General features: G+C 37.2%; 1 non-coding gene across 1 annotated transcript; it reads left to right on the top strand.

The window, feature by feature from the left end:
- The first annotated feature begins 7,413 nt into the window (after positions 1 to 7,413).
- Positions 7,414 to 7,495, top strand: Trnas-uga (transfer RNA serine (anticodon UGA)). The gene has a single exon. It is a non-coding gene; the product is annotated as a tRNA-Ser (tRNA).
- Positions 7,496 to 7,901: the final 406 nt, after the last annotated feature.

Here is a 7,901-nt window from a genome sequence, read left to right on the forward strand (position 1 = left end):
TCAACATCTTTACCCTTGGCAGAATCAATTTCAAATGTTTTCTGTGTTGAAATGACAACAAATTAAGAGAAATCAGCAAAACAAAAGTTTGTTTACAAATCTTATTAGCCCTATTCAAATGTTGATATGGACTTAACCTCTTCGTGCCCATGTTGTTTGTGGACAACATTTTTAAACAGCTATAACTTTTGACTGAGGGAAGATTTGCTCACAAAAACAAGTAAGGCTAATAAATGTAATTATTGCCTTTCATTTGAGTATTAACAGTTACAAGGATCAGCTATAGAACTTAAGTTATTGCAATTTGTTTGATTGGATTCCGATGGAGCAGTGCTGCCAGGGACAGTTTACGTTGACGGCGGAAAATGAATTTTTCATATATCTTCGTTATGTTGCAATATTATTGAAAACAGATAAAACTTATAAGTTTATACTGTCTTTGGCTACGTTTTTCATACAATTGTACTATTGTAAATATTCTAGGAGAATTGTATTGAGCGTTGGAAGTTAAAAATTGAGAAGCTTCTACCACTGCGAGGGAGGCACCCATCTTTTTGAAAATAGGCTTTTCGTGTTTCTTCACCTCACCGTTTGTAAGGAAAAATAGTTTTGAAACCCTACATGCACTAGAAAAAAGTTGGGCATGAAAGGGTTAATATGTCAAAAAATGACCTCAAAATTAAAAAAAATTGACAAATTGTTTCTTAAATTTTGTATCGCAAAATAAAATAACAGCGGTATGTTTACTGAAAATTTAAAAAAAATGAAAGCGGACCAATACTTTTATGAAAAGTCTTACTCGGCAGTAGTTTGAACATTATTTCAAGGTCGTCAATGTTTTTTTTCTGGACTTCAAAATTGAAATTTTAGGTCCAAACACGTAGAAACAAAGTTAAAAATGAAAATTCAAAATCTACCAAGTCGATACATTGCAATTTATTCCCCAAAAATAGCTAAATTTCTGGCCTCGTGAATAGAGGACTCCTTAACTCCCAAGTATCATTTCCTGAGTTTCAGCATGTGATCCGTCAAAATCGTTGTCGTTACATAACGCAACACGAGAGAGTTGAAGTTCAAGAAAGTACGTTTGGGAGCGTATGTTTAAGACTGTAAGTGTGGAACTATTCGAGAGAAAACAATTTTCATGGAATAAGTTTGAGGGTAACTATGAGAGACTAAATATGGGGGAGTAAATTTGAATGTTTTCTGGATTATGTATGAGAGAGAAAATATGAGAGTTTAAAAGAGCAAGATTGACAGTTTGAGAGAGTTAGCTTGAATATTGAGAGAATTTTTCAGAGAGTTTTAGAGTTCAGGAGAGTAAGTCTGAGTATTTGATAAGAGCAATCTTTAGGGAGCAAGTTTGAGAGAGTAAAATTAAGAGCAACCTTTAGGGTGCAAGTTTGAGAGAGTAAATTTTTTTTGGAGTGTAGGTTTAAGACTGTAATACTTCAATTTTGAGCAATTTTGAGATAAACAATATTTTTAGGGAATAGGTTTGAGGAAGAGTATATATCCGAGAGTAAATTTGGGAGACAAAATATGAGGGAGTAAATTTGAAAGCCTAACAACGAGAGTATATTAGCGAGAGCAAGGTTTAGAAAGAAAGTATCGGAGGTTAGGAGATTAAGTTTGAGAGTTTGTGAGATCCAGTTTGAGGGTATGAACTAGTAAGTTTAATAGCCCTTCCCCGAGCGTAATGCTATATGGCATCATCGGACCTGACTTGTGTAATTTTATCGTAATAGCTTGTTTGAACATATTCGAACTGGTTCTTATACATAATGAATAGAGGATAGATTAAGCTGTTTTTTGTTGTATAATACATCGAAATTCGTACAACCATCATCGTGATGAATGAATAAAAATTTAAAGTCACGTTAATAAAAATTAAAAAAAAGAATAAACAAAAGTACAACTATCATGTCGTAATCTTAATTTTTATTTTTTTAAATTTTGATTAGAGGTTTTAACCTTGGGGTCATTCGCTTCATTTCGGGTTAGAGAAATCTCTTTAGGAAAAATCTAAACCTTATCTGCGGTGTTGGGAATCGAGCCCAGGTGAACTGCGTACAAGGCAATCGATTTATCAACTACACTATGCCCGTCCTCCGTAATTATAAAAATACTAAGATAAGAGCATGCTTTTATCATTTGTTTCACGCGGGGAATACGTCAAAAAAGTGAATTTGAGAGTTTGAGAGAGTAAGTTAGAAAATGGGAAGAGTTCCTTTGATAGTTTGTGAGTTTAGGACAGCTGATTGAGAATTTGAGAGAGTAAACCTGGATGTTTATGTTCCAAATTCATCTCATCAGTAATCAGCACCAACTTGGTGCAACAGCATCTGTGTTTGCTATGCAAGACACCACTAGGGGTCAGCATGTTGCTTTAACCGTTCACGCAAATTATTTGACTGTTTGGTTTTAGTATCTAACCGGTGCCGATTTTGTGTTAGTGTGAATTTTCATATCATCTAACTGGCACCAATTTTGTGCTGATCACTGATGAAACTGAATTCGAAACTCTAAAACCCACTTTTATCCACGTCAGGTGTTCACAAATTGGCTTAATCTAATATGTTTGCCTTTTGGGAGCAAATTTTGCAGAGTAATTTACTCTGAGATATTTAGAGAAAGTAAACAAGAGTGTTTTAGAATTGGATTGTTAGTAAGAGGCAGTGAGATTAATTGCTTGGAAGCATATGTTTAAGAGTTAAAGAGAAAGAGGGAAAAAGAGATAGTAAGTTATAGGGTAAAACTTTAAGAGAGTAAGATTGAGAGAATACATTATAGACAGTATGCTTGGCGGTAAGTTTGAAAGATTAACAATAAGGGAGAATAAATTTGAAGGAGAAAGTTTACGAGAGTACTTTTGAGAGAATAAGTTTGAGGGACCAAGTCTGGGAGAGAATGTAGGAGAGAATGTACGAGAGTAAGTTGAGAGTTGGAGAGACAAGTTTCTGGTTTTGAAAGAGTAAGCTTGTAGATCCAATGAATTATGTTGACCTTTAAAGAAATTTCGTTTCAAAGTCTACGAGATGAAGTTAGGGCTTGAATAAACCAGATAGTTTGAGAGAGTAAACCTGAGGGCTTGAAAGACCAAGTTTAAAAAAAAATATGTTTTCGAGTTTCCGAGAGAAATCTTGAAAAAAAAAATATGTACACGACTTAGTTCGACTAAGACTTACTTACACCACTGTAGAGCACGAAAAAATAGGAATATTTTGGGAAATCTTCTTAACGCAATATAGAGATAAATCGAGAGCTTGTTAAATAGGATTTATAGCAAAGTAATGAATCATAAAAAATGTTTGTGTTTTTTACCAAAAGATGGCAGTTGTGTAACATTTCCCCCATGCGCGTTTTTTTGGAAGGGGTCAAAAGCCGATAAACTAGTTCCCATAACTTCAATTTTTTTGATTCCTTATGACAATCGCAAGCGACGTATGTAGAGTTTTTTCGATATTTTGATTTTCCACGAAATAGCACACTTTTGAGTGAAAAAACGTCGAAAATGTAAAAACGACACAAATTAGGTAATTGAAAAGAATTAAGCAATATAATAATGAAATCCTACGTACGTCGCTGGAGAAATCAATTTCGAATATACGGTAAAAATTTCGAAGCGATCAAAAATCAATTGGTCGAGTTATATTTCCGGCCAGCTGTAAAAAAGTGGTTGCGAGAAAAACGCGAATAAAGTTTTTAGTACACTCGGGGTATACGCAAGAGGCTTTGCGACAGAATTGAAAATTTGAACATTTATGTCTTCCATTTGTTGGGACATCATTTCTACCACCCTAAAACACATTTTAGACCGATAGATAAAAATTCGATTTTTTTTAATTCTTCAGTGGTCCCTTTAAATCATATTTCGTAGATCGCTCTCCATAATACGTTATTTATTATTATCACCTCGGGTCTGCCTCGAGGAAACAATCTGTGGCCTTTGCTATTTTCGCTGTTCTTCAATGACGAGCCCTGTGCGAAATGCACTAGGATACATACGCTGATGACCTCAAACTATTTCTTATTCTACTGTCCATAACATATTGCATTGCTCTACAGCGACACAAGATGATTTCTGTGATTGGTGTCATAACAATTTGCTGATTCGTAGTGTATCTAAAAAATCTGTTCACACAACGCAAAGAAAAAACTGGAGCTAGAATATTTCTGGGGAATCGGTCATGTGAATGTTAATCGTGGTATTCTTCTAGACTCGCAATTGTGCTTCAGAGATCGATTCAGCTAATGAAAGTATTGTCAAGGCTCCTAACACTGATAACTGTGACGCTATTTGGAGTCTGAAATTCGCAGAAATTTTAAATGGCTGTGAACAACATTCTAAAGACTCCAAAAAGAGAGAAACACTTCATAGATTGCAATAACTTCCACTTAAAAAGGGGAGCCAATTTTTCGGATATACCTATTGGAAGTATTGCCACATGACCCAGATAATACGGTAGAAATGATCAAGTTAAGACTGGACACCAACAGCCTTGAAGTGCAGCGGAATCGGAACCATTCTGCTCCGCCTCTCCACACAAGCAGTCAATTCTAAATCTAACGGTTTCTTGTTTGTCTACTATCAAAATGTCCGAGGAATGAGAACAAAAACTCATGATTTCTTCGTGGCCCTCTCTTCTTTCGATTATGATGTTTTTGTTCTCATACGAACCTTATTGCGCACTGACATATAGAACTTAGGACTTTCAATGAACTACACAGTTTATCGTTGTAAACTCTTTCTCGCCGGACGCTCGATCTGGAATTCGTGAACTACACAGAATGAGTCAAATTTCTTGAGACTCCGACCTCGATGCTTAAAGCGGACGTTCACCGTAAACCCTTCGTGCTGAGGTTTGATACGCAACGCTTTTGCCGAATCCATCGACAGTCTCAATTTCAACTTCCATCACTGTAGTTTTCATAAAATTTCCGTGGCCTTCGATGCTGTTCACTAGTGTGACTTGTTAAGTGGAAACGATCTGGATTATGCTGCCGCGATGCTCTACGGAACTGCATACAATACTGTTTGGTTCCTAACAAACGAGCGGAGAAGCGTTAACAAACCGACGCATTATATTTTAACTTTCTCAAAAGTATGCGATAAACTGCCTTACAATATTGCTCTTCTGAAACTGCAGAGCCTAGGATTTTCTCCGTAATTAGCTAGATGTTTGCAATTCCGCCTATCTAGTCGATGAGCTTCCAGTAGAATGTGTTCAACACGTTCTAGCTTACTTGTTACATCAACCGGAGTCCCTCGAAGAAGTCAACTAGGGCTTTTGATTTTCGTTTTATTTATAAACGACATCTGCACTCGTATCAATTTTGGAAAATTATTGTACGTTGATAGTTTAAAGATTTTTCGTTCCATTGCTTCTAGGTTTGACTTTGCTGCACTTTAAGATGGCGTAGTTAATATTGAACAAAATGTTGAATGGCATGCAGGTAAACGTCGACCATTGTCAGATGATAAGTTTCAAGGCGATCGTTCACTCTAAGCTATCATGAATATTTGTTCCAAGACCGCGTTATCGAAAGAGCGGACTCTATTCGTGGCTTGGGGGTGCTTTTTAATGGGAATGTTAGCTTATCGGATCACATCACCATTAAGTTTAAATACTTTATATTAAGAAGGATATAGGAAAAATGTAATTGAGTGAGGGCGCTTTAAAGAGACAATATACTGTCTATCTTGATGAATACTCACAGAAAAATTACAATAATTTGGATTACAACTGCAGAGCAAGACAGACTTTAATGTCTACCCAACGATTAGCAAAGCGTGAAATAAACCTGGCCAAATTAAACCAGGTAAATTTCCAAATAGAGCTAGTTTGTTCCAATGGCTGCTTCGGAACCGTAACTGCAGGTGTTTATTTAGGCGGGAAATGATCAATTTTCAAGCAAACCAACATAGCATTAGATTAGAACTTAATGCCTAATGACTTTGGGTACTCGTCTAAGTCAATAAATATCTGCAACAAGATTTTAGTGATTCGTGTTTGATAATTCGCAAAGCTCTGTATATTTCAAACGGATGAATTTCCATTAGCAAAGCATTCACTTCAAAGATTCTGCTTATAACATTTCGTGGTTCTGTTTTTTTATTGACTCAACTATTTATTTAATTAAAGAATCAATAACCTCTTTCTTGGTAGCAAAATATGACCAATACCACTACCTTTTCAGGAGTTTTTCCACCTTTATGTCCCATTCAGGAATAAAAGTCCTGCAGCAAACTTACAAACACACGCCCACAGCTATCCCACTGAATTGAGCAATCAGCAACTGCTCTCCTGTCATATCAAAAGAAACTAGCAAAGCTCAGGGAAAATTTAATTAAATTCAATTTCGTGTGAAACCACACCACCAATCCACCTCCCACCCATTATCGCCGAACATTGTTCCACGTACAACTACATTAAACCAAAAAAATAAAATAAAACGGAAAGAAAATGCAACAGTCTGAATTTGCCATGCTTCGGTCGTCATTGCCAGACACAACGTGGAAAACTTTTTTCCTCCCTCTTCAATACCCCCTTACCCGCAGCCAAGCAACCAACTTCGCTGAACTAGATTTACTCCGATGCTCACCTCGACCAAAACGGTGCAGCCCTGTATGACAAACTTTAATTTGATGACGCATGAAATTCTGTCCTCTTTTAGGATCAGTTTTTGAAAAAAAAAAAAAAAATACAGTAACCAAACAAGCAACCAGCCGGAGACAAAAGACTATTTTGCAAGGCATTGCACTTTTTCACCGTTCTCGAAACCGTCTGTTGAACGCCACTATCCACCAGCCAATCCAGCCAACTAACCATCCAGCCAGAGCCAGAGTAGAGCAAGTTTCACTTCTGGGTCGAAAGCCACACACACACCATCACATCGCCACACCGCCTCCGATTTGTGGTGGAGGTGCTTCCAGTCAACCCACAAATCACTCCTCAGGACGTTACGCGTCGTTCGAACTGGTCCGGTCGGGAGCAGTAGAAAGAGGAGATATTGAGACCTGACCCGGGGGTCGGGGGAGGCAAACTCAAAGTGATATTTATTCTCGCGTTAAAAATTAAAGCGTTTAAATAAATTTTCTTCTTTACAGCTCTAACGGTGGGCACCTGGCACGCAGTTAGAGAACAGGGCATCGTTCGATCGCTGCGAGCTGTTTTGGTAGCCACTACAGAGACGACATAAAGGTCATCTCAAGCTGGATGTCTTTAACCGGGAGGAGGAGGAGGGGCATGATGCTGCACACAAATTGATTGGTGATTGATCAAACAGTTCCATTTTGCTGCTACCTGCTACTGATAGATCTTTATTTAGAGCTCTGATAAGGATGGTGGTGTGATCGGATCATCTCATATTCGTGTGAGCATGGAATACAGACACACGGGAGAAGCAGCTGCTGTGGTGTCCGAGCGGTTAAGGAGATGGACTTGAAATCCATTGGGTTCTACCTGCACAGGTTCGAATCCTGTCTACAGCGAAATTTTTTTTCCAGTTTTTTTTGAGCGGTTCATGAGAATGTGTAATGCTATTCAAATTTTGTCGGTAGAAAAAGGGGCCTGACTCACTCGCCACTGGGATGTCGTATTGGCTTAGCGCTATAGTAGAAGCTCGTTCAACTATATTGAATTTGAGCGCAATTTAAGTAACTATTTTAACAAAATAGAAGCCTGCGCAAACTGTCGTAACGACCAGTTCGTCGTTATTTATGACCACAGGAGCTTTATTTTTCTTGTTTTGAAAGGTTTTAGAAGGGTTTTAAACCAAATTTAAAACTAGAATCGAACTTTAGATTCTAGTTTTGAATTTGGTGAAATTTTCGAAAAAAAATTAGCTAAATTTTAGTAAGATTTTAGTAGAATTATAGAAACATTTAAGCAAAATTT

The sequence above is a fragment of the Topomyia yanbarensis genome, chromosome 3, assembly GCF_030247195.1.
Source record: "Topomyia yanbarensis strain Yona2022 chromosome 3, ASM3024719v1, whole genome shotgun sequence".
In the NCBI taxonomy this organism is placed as follows: Eukaryota; Metazoa; Arthropoda; class Insecta; order Diptera; family Culicidae; genus Topomyia; species Topomyia yanbarensis.